Raw genomic sequence first — 17,445 nt, forward strand, 5'->3', positions numbered from 1 at the left:
CCCTTCCACAACTCTCTGAGCCTCTCCAATCTCCTAGTACTGAAAGTCTGGCCTTCCCCCTCCCCACTCTCAGTGGACACTGTCTCTGTCTCTCGCTTATCTGTTGGCAGGCCGGCTTCGCTCTGGCTGCCTTCTAACTCTCCTTCACCCTGAGAGCTAACGGGGAAGGAGGGGCCTGAGCTGTCTTCTCTAAGACAGACAGCTCTCGGCTAAAGAGTCATCTCCTTGCTCAGTTTCTGAGGCTGACCCTTCTGCTGTGCCCTGGAGTGGCACGTTCCTGACTTTACAGTGGTACCTTGGGTTACAGACGCTTCAGGTTACAGACTCCGCTAACCCATAAATAGTACCTCAGGTTAAGAACTTTGTTTCGGGATGAGAACAGAAATCATGCGGCAGCAGGAGGCCCCATTAGCTAAAGTGGTACCTCAGGTTAAGAACAGTTTCAGGTTAAGAACAGACCTCCAGAACGAATTAAGTTCTTAATCCAAGGTACCACTGTACTCACCTCAAGCCAATGGGACAGGGCAAGCTATGAACCTAAATAAACAGGAACACAGGAATCTGCCCTTTGCCAAGTTGGACCATTGATCCCTCTAGCCCAGTACTGCCTGAATTGCAGTGATTCTCCAGGTTTTCAGAAAGGGTTCTCTGCTATTCCTTTCTGGAGCACCAGGGACTGAACCTGGGACCTTCTGCATGCAAGGTAGATGTTCCACCGTGGAGCTACAGGCATTCCCCATGGATGAACCTGAACGAATAAATATCCATGTAATGGAGAACTGGTGAATTCACAAAGAATGGGACACGCCTGACTGCCAGAGGTCACTAATTCATCTGACTATATACCAAATAGTTTCGGCAAGTACTGAAATGAATAAGCACCAGCTAACACGGAAACCTATGCCAGTGATATATGATGGATTTTTCCACAGCCAGTCCCTTCTTATTAAAGATGTAAATCACTATGGCGTAATTTACAAAAGTGCAAAAAAAAGGAGAAAGGCACATAGTTTATAAGGTGGACATTTCTAGAAAGAAAGAAAGAAAGAAAGAAAGAAAGAAAGAAAGAAAGAAAGAAAGAAAGAAAGAAAGAAAGAATAGTATGGTGGTACCTTGGTTTTTGAATGTCTCAAAGGTCGAACATTTGGGTTTTCCAACACCGAAAACCCGGAAGTAAATGCTTCCATTTTCGAACACGCCTCGGAAGTTGAACAGCTTCCACGGAGGTTTTTTTTCCTTCCAATTTTCTCTATTAAATTTGCAGACTGCCTCGGTTTTTTAATGTTCCGGAACTCGAACGGATTACGTTCGAAAACCGAGATACCACTGTATTGTCATTTTTATCACATCATTCAGCTTCATATGTGCCAGTGGGGTTCCCCATTCCTACTCAGGAGGCAAAGCTGTAAAATAGATTTTCAAACTATCATGTCCAGAAATGCGGACAGAAATTTGTTTTAGTGTGATATGCAAAGGGCCAAACTAATCACGTGGTCTGCCACTGAGTGCAATATTTTTCTTTCACAAATAGCCAATATTTGGGGTGGGAGTGGGGGGAATACTAATCCAGATTGGAACCCTGGTTGGGCCTATAACCTTTCCCACTCCTGTGGTCACAATCTGGAGCAGGTTGGGGGGCATACCTATTATTTTAATGGAAAGGAAACTTTTCACCATGCAACATTTTCCCTCCACCCACAGTTGCTAACCCTGGATCTGGATTAAGACTATGAAAGAGATAAAGCATTAAAAAAAACTTGTTGCCAGTGTCTGGGTCCCAGTCTCACTTGTTGTTGTTTAGTAGTTTAGTTGTGTCCGACTCTTCGTGACCCCATGGACCAGAGCACGCCAGGCACTTCTGTCTTCCACTGCCTCCCGCAGTTGGGTCAAACTCATGCTGGGAGCTTCGAGAACACTGTCCAACCATCTCGTCCTCTGTCATCCCCTTCTCCTTGTGCCCTCAATCTTTCCCAACATCAGGGTCTTTTCCAGGGAGTCTTCTCTTCTCATGAGGTGGCCAAAGTATTGGAGTTTCAGCTTCAGGATCTGTCCTTCCAGTGAGCACTCAGGGCTGATTTCCTTCAGAATGGATAGGCTTGATCTTCTTGCAGTCCATGGGACTCTCAAGAGTCTCCTCCAGTACTAGTCTCACTAGCTATATGTGAATAAAACATCTTGCACATAAAGGCAAACTACATCAGTAGCATAACATGTGTGTTGATCCTAAGGAAAGATACCCCAATGTAAAAGGGTTGGGCTTAGCCCAGAGTATCCCAGTTGAAATGGTTGATAGTTCAGGTTGATATGAAGTTATGTCCTGTGATGGGCCTTTTGTTACAGATATTAAATGGATTATCGTGATCCCAGAAATCTCTGCTCTAGTGCTTATTGCATCACTTCATTTAGGGCCCTGTCTGGAAGTAGAAGCAAGATAAAACTATCCTTTCACTGCACCAGTTTCCAGGCTGGTGCAGCAAAGAACCTGAATCTAGCCCTGTTGAAAGCACTGACAATGGTAAACGAAAATGTAAGATCCTGACTTGGAGTCAAATATGTTACATCATCTCCACCCATACTCCACTTACTGGTCCCTTGATTTCCGTGGAGGGACTTGCTCTTATTGACTTGCAGATTTAATCAACATACAGCCCATTAGCTTCTCTCTCCCTCTGCCCCCCAGCATCCTCAGGGGTACCAATAGCTTGGCTGGCTGGTTGTCTGCAGAGCTATAAATAAATAATAAACACACAAGACGTAACCGGCTGTACTTTTGAATAAATAAGGTATACTATTCATTGTATCAAATTGTAGATTTCAATGGAAGTCTCATAAAGTTCAACAAAAAAAGCAGAAGACCCAGTGGATCAGTTCATTCTCTAGTCAGTTCATGCATAAGGGCCATACATGTATAAGTGTCTATTCCACCTGTCTGTTCATAGAGTCCAATAATCCACATGAAGGGTTGTTACAGTTCCACAAAATCCTTTCACAGAGTCAAAGACAAGGATTTCCGGAATATTAGCCTTGTTTCGCCATCCTAGGCTTCATCAGTAGAAGGCTCTAGGTAATGCAAATAAATACAATATCATAATCTCACACATTTTTACAGCAAAATTAATATAGAAAACCATAAACAATTGTACATACCATATGTAATATTACAGGATAGTGGATCTTATAGCATAGTAGTGGTTGCAAATCCTTGGGTCTTCTGCTTTTTTCATTGAACTTTATGAGACTTCCATTGAAATCTACAATTTGATACAATGAATAATATACCTTATTTATTCAAAAGTACAGCCGGTTACGTCTTGTGTGTTTATTGAGTATGTTTCACGTAACCATAGGTTTGTTGTTGTTGAGCTATAAATAAAGCCAGCATCCCAACCAGTCCCAGCAGGCAATCTTCAGTGACAGAGCATATGTTTCTCATGCAGAATGTCCCAGGTCCAGTGCCTGCCTTGCATCACCAGTTAAAATGAATCAAGTCGCAGGAGACAACAGTGACCTCTGCCCACAACCCTGAAGGGCCACAGCCAATCAGAGTAGGAGATGCTGTGCTAGGAGCACATAGTCTGTGCTGGTATAAGGCAGCTTCCAGTGCTCCTAGTGAAAGGAGAGATTTCTCCAAATGCAGTCCTAGAAGGGAAGAGTTTGTGGATAGGATGACCAGGAGAGCAGGTCCTTTTCTATTTTTAGGACCTCCCTCCTTCCTTTCACAAAATAAAAGAGGATACTAATTTCCCCCCTCCCAAACTAAGAGGCCTTTGGGTGTCCCTCACAGGCTGGCCCTACAATTAGGGATGGTGAAGAGGAGAGATGCTTGTGGGATTTTCTGCCTCAGTTGCCAAAATAACTTGGTTGGCCTTGACTTTGAGGGAGGATTGCTGCCCCAGGCAGCAAAATGTCTTGAGCCAGCCACGGTCCCTTTAAAAACCCCTATAAGCAGATGGTGTGCTGGTTTCTTGCTTTGGAGCTGCGGTAGCAGGTGTTGAGAAAGCTCTCCATCCCGCCAGTGCCTGAACGTGGGTCTAGCGCCCTTTAGGGGAAACCGCAGCAAAGAGAAATGACTTCAGGTTCTGCCATTTATCAGTGGGAAACGTTCATAAATGCAACTCCTCTCGTGGAACTGATTAATATTTCAAACAAATGAGTCCCACACAAAGGAGAACTTGCTGTTCACAGCGAGGCAATAAATTACGGCAGATTACTCCAGAGACAGGTTTGGGAAATGAACAACACTTGTCTGAGAGGCCTGGGTTGTCTGCATCTAAATGGTTTATATTTACATTTTGAGCGTATCTGAAGCATCAACCCCCAGACCATTTCAGTTTATTGGCACCAAAGTTCTGGTTATTGTTTTCTTGGACTGAAGCCTTTTGCATTCTTAGCTGAGGCCCATTTCCCTTGCGCACACACACAAAGAAACAGAGAAAGGCTCTGTGGACATGCTCCCATCAAACAACAAAGAGATGAAACAAGACAGAAGGGAGGGGAGGCAAGAGAGATACACTCTTAGGAATGGTTCAGACATACCAACACAAACAAGCAGCCCTCACCAGTGTTTCCAGCTGATCCCACACATATACATGCATGTGGAAGACACGTGTAATATGCAAACTGGATATAATATGTATATAAATCAGCAGCAAAACAGTGAGCCACAAAAATCTGAGTTGCCCTGAAAGAGTTACCGGTAATGAAATAAAGCAGATTTCTATCTCACAAATGGTCCCTGTTCTTTAAACTGGCCGGGCTCCCACAACATACAGCTATACAGATGTACTTCTGTTGGTCCTCTTGATTCCATGGCTGATGAATATCCACAAGATTCCAAAGTTTAGCAGGAAGCATCTTTGCCACCTGCCTCCTCTATCATTCCAACAAGTTGACAGAGAGAAAATGGAAAACCAGTCCAAAGCAGTTGCAGGCAACTGAATCTAGCAAATAGAGCTTGCATCTTAAAATCTATGTGGCCATTCTTGTACGTGTAGAATGGAACAATATATTTGGCGTTCTTATCAGCAGCATGACGGGGCTCAAGTGGCTTACAGATAAGAATAAAAACTACTAAAAGGATGGAAAAACCATTGATGGAATTAAAACTATATGCATATATGAAATCTTTTTTAAACCCTGCCAATAATTGCAATATAAACAGAATGGCACCAGCCCTTTCAACAAAAGCAGTCAGTTGCCCAAAACAAGTGAAGAAAGTCTTCACCTGCTGGTGGAAGGACAACAAGGAGGGAGCCAGTCTAGTTTTCTCAAGAAGCAGTTCCAAAGTCTGGGAGCAGCCATGGAGAAGGCCCTCTCCCATGTCCTCACTAAGAGTGCCTATGAAGCTGGTGGGAATGAGATACGGAGCCCCCTCCCCCCAAAAAAAATCTCAGAACCTGAGCAGGTTTGTATGATGGACTGATGGGAATATGGTCTTTCATAAGAAGGCGATTCACGTATTCAGAGGCCAGGTTGCCTACCGGAGCAAGACGGTTTGAGCATATTACACAGATCCTGGTCCGACTGCACTGGCTACCAGTTAGTTTCTGGGCCCAATTCAAAGTGCTGGTTTTGACCTATAAAGCCTTAAATGGCTCATGACCGCAATACCTCAAGAATCACCTCCTTCCATATGAACCTACTCGAATCCTGAGATCATCTTCTGAGGCCCCTCTTCATGTGTCTCCTCCTCGAGAGCCGTCTATGAGCAACTGTGTCCATTCCACAGATTTTCCAGGGGGACATCACTGGAATGCAGTTTCCTCCCTAGTGAAGCTTGAGGGAACTTGCCTTATGAAGAAAACTCAAGGAGTTTCCTTGAGGGGGTGTTTTCTCCATGCCCATTTCACTATCTCTCCAGAGCCAGTATTGGTGCAGTTACTTGAAGTCTGGGAGACCGGGCTTCAAATTGCGTTCAGCCATGAAAGATCACCCACCGTGGTCTTGAGAACCTCCATTTCCTGCTCTCAGCCTCTGATTCCCCTCCATAAAGAGCAATTTATCTGAGTTTTGCAATGAGGATAAATGAGATAGAGAATTTGGCCTCTTGGTACTGTGCTCCTTATTTCAGGAGGCAATCCTGCACCCACCCCACTTACCTGGGGGCAAGCCCCGTTGAACTTGATGAACTCTGAGAAGACTTGCAGATGATTGATCTGTAAGGCTTGTTGATGCCTAGAACGGTGGAAGCATTTCATGGCCACGAAAAATATGTACTAGGAAATCATGTTGTTGTTGTTGTTTTAAAATGCTCATTAGTTCAAACCAGCAAAAAGGTCAGTTCCTTTATAAATGTGGCAGCCAGCTCTAAGCCAAACAAATGACACTTCTTTTACTCCAGGAAGTTCTAACCACCAAGAAGGGGGGGAGAGGTATTACACTACTGCAACTAAAACAGCCATTCCGTGACACCTAGCTAACTTCTAAGTTAGGTGGATTTGTGTGTGTTCCTCGTGGTTATAATTTCTATCACATACAGAGGACAATGGAAACTGCTTGAGGGAACTGAAATGTGTACAATGTTAAGCTTGGACATTAAGCACATGGTTGGACTAAATCAGGAGTCAGCAAACCTTTTCAGCAGGGGGCCTGTCCACTGTCCCTCAGACCCTGTAGGGGCTGGATTATATTTTTTTTGGGGGGGGGTGAATGATTTTTGCCTGCCCGCGAAGAGGCCTGAAGATGCTTCGCTTTACCTGCCCCAGTTGTCGTCCCAATAGTCACAGTTGGGCTTCTCCAGCCAGCCAGGCGCCGTGGAGGAGAGCGTTGGCTGGTGAAGACAGAAGCAGCAGCCCTGGCGGAGGAACTGTGGATGGAGGTAGGGGAACCAGGGTGTGACGTTAACATATGAGAGTGCTGGAGGTGAAATAGTTAAACAGGTTACCCAATCAGAACCCAGGGGGTGGAGTCAGAGGGACTATAAAACCAGCTGTGGGAGGGACGAAGGGAGGAGTTCATTGGGAGTTGGGTGGTTGGTTGGAGTGGGAGTAAATTGGGATAGAGTCTGTGGGTAGGTTGAATTAGTGTAGCGAAATAAGCTGAGTCAGGAACAGTTAGGGGCTAGGAAGACAAGTAAGTCTGAGAGGTGGTTTAGTGAGTGAGAGGAGGTAGCGGAAGTTATAGGTCTGGATAGGTGCCCCATGATTGTAATTGACTGATACCGTTTATGAAACCACACACTTTTTAAACTGCAATAAATAAACAGAAGTTTATGTTCCAATTTAACCCTGACTGGACTCAGTATTGTACCAGGTAGGGCCTGGGTGGTGGCAGCGAGAAATAAAGTGGTGGCACAGGGATCAATAGACAGTGAAATGTCCGGGGACCCTGTGTGATCGCCACACAGGGCATCACCGGAGCTTTTACCCACCAGCACCTTCTGCTGCTGCTTCCTGAGAGGCACCACGGAGAAGAAGACAGAGCCACCTGCCAACCTGCAAGCGGCGGCCACGGCCATCCCAACAACCCGCCTGAACGCCATGGGAGTAGTGCAGGAGGGAGGGAGGGAGGCAGGCGATGACAAAGAAAGTGAGTGGGGAAGCGGTGCAGAAAAGGTGCGTGGAGAAGGAAGGAAGGGTGGACTGAGGGAGAGGGAGGAGAAGCAGGAGGAAAACACAGCAGCAGCCTGCAGCCGGCGTCACACACACCCCCCACAGCGCCGCCCTGCTGAGGCGGGCAGGCAGGTGAGCCGACTCCTGCCGTCAACGGCGGCTGATTGCTCCGTCCCTGAGGAGAAAAGTGCCACCATGTGAGGGAGAGGGAAAGAACGTGCGCACTGGTGATCCACGTGGTGATTCCCAGACTGTCCGTGGGCCAGATCCAGAAGGCAATTGGGCCTGATCTGGCCCGCAGGCCTTAGTTTGCCGATTCATGGACTAAATAGACTACCCTTCTGCAACTCTATGAATCTACCACCATGTCCCCTCACCGCAGGAATTATCTGTTGTGCAACAAGACTACCACCCAGCTCCTCTCCCTGCACATATTCTGTGACCTCCCCAAATCTACTCCAAAGGGTTGGGGAAACCCCTAAAACAGATTTAGGGCATATGGGAGGAGAGGAGGGGAAAAGTTCTGCTGTGCAAGCAGAAATCCTTGTGCTGACAGTATGATTACCGTAGTGCCTTGTTGAACACAACCCAATGAAATTCTAGGTTCAAAATCCTGCTCCGACCTAAATTTCACTAGGTGACCTTGGACATATGACTCCCTCTCAGTCTTGCTTACCATACATGGTTATTGTCAGACTGTTGCAACAGATTACCTGGAAGAAGCCTGGAATGCAAAGCTAATAAGTGACTAAAATTTTAGAACTCTTTGGTGAAATAGATTGAACTGCTAGACTAGTGATGGGAATGCTGTAGGGATGGGGGATAAAGTCGATTCACTTTGCTTTAAAGGATGTCGCTCCCCAATTCACAATCTCCAAATGAATGCATGAATCCTAGACAGAGGTAACCTTCAAAATTCACATTCTATGAATTTTGCAATGCAGTTTTACATCCAAGCAATGCATATGAAAATGCATATACCTAGGTAGGTGTAGAAATGCATATATTAGTGGAAACAACATACAAAAAAGAACAATATATCAAGGGAAATTGCTTTGAAAAAAGTGTAGATAAGGAGAAATCTGCAGTAAAATGTTGGTGAACTTTTATGGAGACTTTTAAAATGGAAAATTACAAACCAATGCAGAAATGTGAGGAACTGAGCTTCAAATTTAAAAATCATGACACTGAGAGAAACCAAAATTGGAGACAAATTCATAAATAGAGTCAAGGCAATATACACAGAGCAGTCAGCAAAACTGATGGTAAATAATGTGTTGACTGAGAATTGTAAAATAACAAAAGGAACTAGACAAGGCTGTCACCTTTATTGTTTATAGTAGTTTTAGAAGTTTCGGTGCAAAGAATATGATGTAATCAGGGTATTAAAGGAATAAGGGTGGAACAAAGAGAGTACAAAGTTAAAGGTTTTGCAGATGATGTGGTGGTATCTATAGATGATCCAACACAGTCAATTCCGAAGGCACTAGAAGAGAATTGTTTTTTTTTTTGGGGGGGGAGAGAAGTAGCAGGTCTTCAAATAAATAAAAATAAAACCAAGCTCCTGGTAAAAATATTAAAGATGGTGTTAAGATTAAACTACAAGATATATCCTGTTTAAAGATTGGGGGGTTAAATATTTAGGAGTATGGTTAACAGCAAAGAATATCAATTTGTCTTTCCCCCATAAAAACCCCAGAGTCCTTTCCAGTGTTGATGGCCTGCAGTTCTGATCACTCCTTGCCATTGGCCATGCTGCCTGGGGCTGATGGGGGCTGTGAACCAACATGGTGGGGACAGCAGCAGCAGCAGGATCACCATACCTAGTTTGTAGAGGAATGAGGGCTTCATGTCTAAATGCTCTCTTATGGGAGAAAAACATTGCGATGAACTTAGAAAAACGTCTCCTCCCCCATTGTTCAGCCCGGACACTGAGGTCCAGCTCCGAGGGCCTTCTGGCGGTTCCCTCACTGCAAGAAGTGAAGCTACAGGGAACCAGGCAGAGGGCCTTCTCGGTAGTGGCACCCACCCTGTGGAATGCCCTCCCATCAGATGTCAAGGAAATAAACAACTATTTGACTTTTAAAAGACATCTGAAGGCAGCCCTGTTTAGAGAAGTTTTTATGTTTGATATTTTATCGTGTTTTTAATATTGTTGGGAGCCGCCCAGAGTGGCTGGGAGAAGACTGTGCTGAATCTGTAGTCAAAGAATACTTTAATCAGGTTGCTTTCAAACATACCACTCCCCTCCAGCAGCTTGGAAAGGAGCTTTATGACACAGTTCTGCTGAATGTATCAACCGGTCTGGGTGAATGGTGAGTGGATTGCAACACTTGATTCCGAAGCTCATATCTGAAAAACAAAAACTGAAGGCTTCCTGTAGACAGACACATCAAGACGCTTCTCATGTGAAGTAGAAAGTGGACATCACTGGGGTTTCGGTTCCATAAGCTCACTCTCCCACCCACCCCTCTTTCCTAGGTGTGCAAGAGAACCAACACTTTCCCCCTCGTTCTCTAACGTTATGCTTTACTACTCTATAAAAGCAACGGGGAATAAAATTCAGAAAAGCGTACATGAAGGGAACAAGGCAGCCTTTCCAATCTGGCAACCCTCTTGTGCTTTTTGGAGCCAAGCACTCCATAAGTAAAACTCCAGGTGTGCACCACATGAGCAGGTGAAGAAAATAAAATATGCTTGTGTGAGGCGTGATGACAGTTCTGAGCCCATGCAAACCATAACACATGACAAGGAGTGTGGTTATCCCGGGATAGCAGAATTCCTCATGTGCAGCAAGAGGAAGGAATCCAGAGACACCGTGCCCTTCCCCTTCTTGGAAACCTACTGGTCCTCGACTCTCTGCATGTTTTTACCTACTTTTCTCTCTCCTATTAAATTCTCCTCAGTATCGGCACATATATTATAAGTAATAACTGCAGCGCGTGTGCTATCACAACAAGGCTAGCAGTTCTTAAGGGTTGTTCTTCCCATGTATTTTTATACCCACAGATCAGAGCCAGGCCACAAAATGTATGGTAAGAAGCAGTTCTCAGGAAGATATACAAGGAATGCCTTTGAGGCCATCAGTGCGACCTAAAAGTAGGGACAAGTGAATATGCCAATTTCCTTCCCTCCCCCAATCCACATTTCCACATCAGTTTACAAATTGTTTTTCAAAAAGTTGCTATGAGAATTTGTCACCATTTTAATGTGAATATATCCTACCTTCCGCTACTGCAGTGGAGCGAAGCCGCGAGCCATGGCCGGAGACCGCTGACTTTCTTCCCTGAAATTCTTTTATAAATATATATATATATATATCCTACCTTACACATTTTTAATATGCAGTTTTGTCTAATATACACATTTTTGCATGATTTTAGCGGAAATTGCTAAAATGTCTGGGAAAATCTGGACATATGGCAGCCCAGGTTGGTAGTGTCAAATTTGGAGTTTTCAATTTTTAAAAAAGCTCAACAATGTTGGGCAAAATTTTGGGGTTCAAATTTTCACTTTTTGAAATATGGCAACCCTACCACAGGCCTATAAGCAGATCCCTGGTCGGTTCCTCCCCCATTTGTAGGGCTTGGCGGCGTCATAGTGGTGTATAAACAATATATCCCCAGCCATTAGCAGAGAATCCGCTGAAACAAGCAGCGGCCAACATTTGCTCAAAATGCCAAGTTGGTATTTTCCTTTGGATCACATTAGCTATGGAGGCTGCATGGATATATCATTTGTTGCTTTCCTGAGAAGGCATCAAGTAGCTGCTTGCAAACATCTTGAAGGCAAGACAGAGAAAAGGCCTTGTTTCATATACATGTGGACCATTCGTAACTGATCCAGCTAGAGGAAGGGAGGAAAAGCTCAGACCTGGGGGCCGAACCCAGCTCTACACCTGGCCCTTGGGAATTTCCCTGAGCTTCATCCCAGGTCACACTTCTCAGTGGCCCTGCCCTGTGCCTTCCTCAGGTGCTTTCTCCTGCTGGAATGTGTCCTTGAACAGCAATAATGCCTCTTGCCTGTTTTGATGGAGAATGAAAGGTGGTCTGCATGGAAAGCAGTGCTTCTCAATCTTGCGTCCCCAGCTGTTGTTGTTGGACAACAACTCCCATCATTCCTAGCTAGCAGGACCAATGGTCAGGGATAATACAAACTGTGGTCCAACAACAGCTGGGGACCGAAGTTTGATGTAGAGAAACACCTGGCTTTTGTGTGGCTGGTGAGTCACAGCCGTTGTTCTGACCACCCTGAAAAAGTGTGGCCCTGAGCTAGGAAGAAAACATGTGCTGCTTGATGAGGAACCAAAGTGCTGATAGACCTCTGTGCGTGTGGTTCCTGCTTTTTTCCTAAGTTCAGCACTCTGTTTTCCACTCAGAAAATCAACTTTTCAGGAGAGGAATGTTCATCATCTAAGTTACGAGTAAGGAACCACCTGGCTATGGTCCAACCCTGGTTCACTAGTGGTTCCAGTTTGGCCCACAAAGCCATCCCCCCCCCAACAGCACACCTGTCGATCAGCTGATGTCACTATGGTGGGTAGGTAATATCAGTTCTGTGTTGACTGTGCCCCACCCTACCCCAACTCTATCCAGAAAAGCAGCTCCAACTCTGTTGCAGAAAGGCTGACTGCATCCCACCGTAGGATCAAAACAGTAGTCATTAATATGAATGAGTTCTAATCTTCTTCTGGAATTTAATATGTGATGTTTTGCGGCCGTATTGGGATTAGTAATTACTTCATTTTAATGGAGAGCTAGTGGAATTGCTCCATTCAACCACACCCCTGCTTGATTCAGGAAGAAGAGTTTGGATTTGATATCCTGCTTTATCACTACCCTAAAGGTAAAGGGGAAAGGGACCCCTGACTGTTAGGTCCAGTTGCGTACGACACTGGGATTGCGGAGCTCATCTCGCTTTATTGGCCAAGGGAGCCAACGTACAACTTCTGGGTCATGTGGCCAGCATGACTAAGCCGCTTCTGGCGAACCAGAGCAGCACACGGAAACACCGTTTACCTTCCCGCTGGAATTTATCTAATTGCACTTTGACGTGCTTTCAAACTGCTAGGTTGGCAGGAGCAGGGACCGAGCAATGGGAGCTCACCCCGTTGCGGGGATTCAAACCACCGACCTTCTGATTGGCATGCCGTAGGCTCTGTGGTTTAGATCACAGTGCCACCCACATCCCATCACTACCCTATGGAGTCTCAAAGCGGCTAATAATCTCCTTTCCCCTCCGCCCCCACAACAAACACTCTGTGAGGTGAGTGAGGCTGAGAGACTTCAAAAAAGTGTGAATAGCCCAAAGTCACCCAGCAGCTGCATTTGGAGGAGCGGAGACGCGAACCCAGTTCACCAGATTACGAGTCCACCACTCTTAACCACTACACCACATATTGCAATGGTTTCCAGTATGCATATCTTTCTTAGACAAATAATGAGAGGCCCTAATTCGTGTTATGGAAGCAGAAGCCGGACTTGGATTAATATGAACTCGGAAACACAGTGTTTTATTGATGCTTTGGGTTTTACGTTCTCTTCTCTTTGAGTTAGGTTCTCAAGAGCCAAAAGAAACATCATTGTCACAAAGTCACAAAACAACATTATACTTGAATCATGCAGTTCAGGATGGGAGGTAAACCCTTTAGCGGATTAAAATCAGAACGAGTTGTTAAGTTACATTTTGTTTTCTGAACGTCCATTTACTGGTCAACATTGTGGACGGTTACTAGCTCAGGCATTTTTTAAATACTTCCAATTAGCCTTTATTTGATATTTTATGTTTCCCCTCATAAAACCTTTAAGCGGATTAATTGTGCCTGTGATGTTTGTTTATAAGTACAGCTGGATTACCTTCAAGTTTGCTTTACAAATGTGATGTCTGAAAGATATCCTCATAAAACTGAAGGGTGGATCTTCAAACAAGCAGTTCTTTATCAGAAAGGAAATCCAGATTAAAGTTATAGGAAGAAACATTGTCCAACTCTTATAAAAATGATCCCCCCTTTTTTTGTAGCAGGCTTGCACACAGAAACAAGCAATGTTAGTTGTTAATGTCATTTTAAAGACAACACACAAAAATCCATCTGTTAAAACAAGATGCCCTCAAAGAACCAATAAATCCAATTCAATAGCACAAGAATAATACCAATGTGTGTAGAAATGGCTTCTCTCTGGGTCCTGGGAGTTCTGCATTGCAGGACAATTTCCTTATTAGTTGGAAAGGATAGATGAGGTTTTAGACCAAAGCAACTCCAGACTATAAAACTAGATCAAAAAGGCTTTATTTTGAAAGAGCACCCTTAAAGGCTGCTTGAAAGATACACTGTTCAGCTGTTAAATGTCTTGTAAGTTTTCCAAGTTCTTTGGTGAACCTTCTTCATAAAATCTCTATTATTTTCAACAAAGATTAATGATGGGGTTATTAAAAAATCAAAAAGTTGGATAGATTTGCTGTGATTATGAATAAGGGTCATCACACTACATTACTTAGGAATGTTTTTATAAGTTCTGTGGGTATAACTATTTTTGGGTTCAAGTAGACTTTATTTCTACTCTGCTTTTCATCTTTAAATGGTATCTGTTTCCCTCCCCGTCTCTTGCACACAGCAAAACAAACAGAAAATCTTTGACATTAAAGTGTGCAACTTCACCTTTGTGTTTATTCAGGAAGGGGTGTTACTAAGCAGATCCAAATGCTGTTATTGTGTCAGTTGGAGGGGGCAGGAATTGTCTGCTGGTCAGTGATGTTAGAAATGTATACTATATGAACAAGCTCCAAATATTTTATGAATGAGATGAATGGATTTTTGTTGCACAAGGAAAATTTGTGCTCTGGACATTTTCCCATGCACATGGAGGGGAAGAGCTAAAACAGTGGTTTTGACACTATGTTTCTGAGAACCATGTGGTTCCCTGGAGTTTCACAGTGAGAAACTGTGAAACTGAGTGGTGGGCAAGTTCTTATGAAAGGCGTTTGGTTCACCAGATGCAGAGCTCAATGTCAATTTAGGCCAATGCCAAAAATCAGCAAGGTTAGGAATTTGTCAGGTCTCCAAGACCAGCAGAAGGCCCCACCAACCTAACAATGCAATCATTTCCAATTTGCAGAGAGCATCTAAGATTCGGCCTTGGAGAATTCTCAGTTTGCATGCCCCAACTCTTCCAAGTTAGGGCATCCATTGAGGGTACAATGTTTGAAGGCTCCCCAAACCCTGGAGATAGCACTGATCTCAATACATGCAAGATTCTAGAGCAGGCATAGGCAAACTTGCCCTCCAAATGTTTTGGGACTACAACTCCCATCATCCCTGACCACTGGCCCTGTTAGCTAGGGATGATGGGAGTTGTAGTCCCAAAAACATCTGGACGGCCGAGTTTGCCTATGCCTCAGAATCCTCTGACATATAGGCAAGGGCAATGACTTGCCCCTCACATTGCAGGGGCACATCACACAACACACCATGTGATGCATCCCTACCCCACCTAGTCCGCAAGCGCTCATGTGCCGGGTTGTGAATGGGGAATGCAGAGCTCCACGCTCAGCCTCCTTCTCCCTGTGTGACATTGGGCGGGGAAAGGAGGCAGAGTGGGGGCCACAGGATTTGGGGGGAGCCCAGCCCCCTCCTTGAAAAATTGGGGGGAGCTGAAGACCCCTCAGCCCCCACCACCTGGCATGCCTGGATACAGAGAAGAGCTGTATGGATCATGCCATTTTACAGTTTAGTCACTAGGTTCTTGGGATGAGATGTTGGACAGTGTTCTCGAAGCTACCAGCATGAGTTTGACCAAACTGCGGGAGGCAGTGGAAGACAGGAGTCAGACACGACTAAATGACTAAACAACAACAACACTAGGTACTTGACAGTGGCTGTAAGAATGCATACATTCTTGTTAGGAATGTATGCATTTAAAACCTGATTTCTGGCACCATGTCACAGGAAGCAAAGCGGACTTCCTAGCTTCCCAGTGAAACCAACCCATTGGTGTGGCTGTAATATTTGCAAGTTACATGACTGACTCATGCCACATTCAGACACCCAAATATATGTGGTATTTCTTAACCCCCACATGCGCCTGTGGCTTAATAGATGGGCAAATGCCTTAAGTACCTAGACGTCTGTGGGTATCTCTTGCTGCCCGACAAATGTTTTATGTTCTCAAGGAAACCAAGAATTGTAAACATTATTTATGTGGCTATTCCAACTAATTTGCATTCTAGGTTCTGTTACACTTGAGGATATATTGTTTGAACAGTTTCAGAAAGTGCCATGAAAAAGAAAGGTACTTAGAATCTCTCTCCTGGCATAAGACCCTGATCAGAGAAATGAAATGGTGGAACATCACCCAATAACTCCTACAAAACATATTTATGTGCAGATAAAATGAACAGAAATATGACTGCTAGAATGTCCAAGAGGACATTGGGATGTATATCAGAATTCATCTGTGAACTCACTGTGTGGTCTGGTTCGGAAAAGCCTTACCAGGGCTGTGTTGAAAACGACATACCCTTTGCGTTTGTTCATTCCCACTGTTTCAAAAATAACACTCCTTTTTAGGCTTTCCAAGGCCTCTTCTAACATTTTCATGACTGTTTTATGCAACTAGGACATGGAATCTATCAGTGAGAGTCTTTGACATCAAATTGGAATCTGCAATTAGATGGTGGCTGCCGGTTCCTCAAGTTACTCTCTTTGTTGGCATGTTCTCACAGTGGCCAACCAGAAACTCGAAAGCAGGACAGGAGTACAAGAAACCCCTCCTGCTGTTTCCAGGAAATGGTATTCGGAGGCATTATGTATTACCTCCAACCTTAGAGCCAGTGTGGTGTAGTGGTTAGGAGCAGTAGACTTGTAATCTGGTGAACCGGGTTCGTGTCTCCGCTCCTCCACATGCAGCTGCTGGGTGACCTTGGGCTAGTCACACTTCTCTGAAGTCTCTTGGCCTCACTCACCTCACAGAGTGTTTGTTGTGAGGAGGAAGGGAAAGGAGAATGTTAGCCGCTTTGAGACTCCTTAGGGTAGCGATAAAGCGGGATATCAAATCCAAATTCTTCTTCTGTAGGGGGGAGAGCATGACTTGTAACTCTATCCTCCATGAACCACTCCCCTTCAAACAATCATGGCTTTCCCCAAATAATCTTTGGAACTAGTTTGCCAAGGGTGCTGAGAGTTGTTAGGAGCCCTCACAGAACTATAATTTCTAGAGTGGTTTTAAAAAAGCAATCCCTCTTTCCCAGGGAACTCTGGGAATTGTAACTCGTTCAGCAGGGCTGGGAAATAAATTTACTTGTGAACCTTCCTGCTTCACACATCCCAAAACAAGACAGAAACTGAATGGAGGCAATTCATAAATCGATAAAATGTGTATATTAACATACCCAAAAAATCATTTATTGGAAAATTTTCACATGAAGGTGCTGTGATGGATTTTCATGAGTTTTGCTTGTTTGTTTGTTTAATGCAAATGGCTGAAGAAATGTAGTGAACTGATTTTAATGTTGAAAAAATGAGAAACTTGGAAAACCAAATAGCCGTATTCACCTACAGTATTTCTACCTGGGGGAAAGTTCCATGGCACTTACCAGATAGCACCTTCAGCTGAGCACATATGCCCAGTATTGTGCTGTACTCATTGCACTAGGAAAGTAGACTATATTTACAGCAATTTGTCATAGATGGGAATGAGAAGCGATGACCCAATGGCAAAAGAGCTCAACAAAAGTTGAAGGTTGAGAAATCTATGCTCCCAGATCTCCTTTCGTATCCTTAATGAAGGAGAATTTGCCCTGGAGTGTGTGTGTGTGTGTGTGTGTGTGTGTGTGTGTAATTATTTATACCCCACCCATCTGGCCAGATATGAGATTTGAAAGAAATATATTTAATTAATAA

This window comes from Podarcis cretensis (assembly GCF_951804945.1).
Source record: "Podarcis cretensis genome assembly, chromosome: 3".
Lineage (NCBI taxonomy): Eukaryota > Metazoa > Chordata > Lepidosauria > Squamata > Lacertidae > Podarcis > Podarcis cretensis.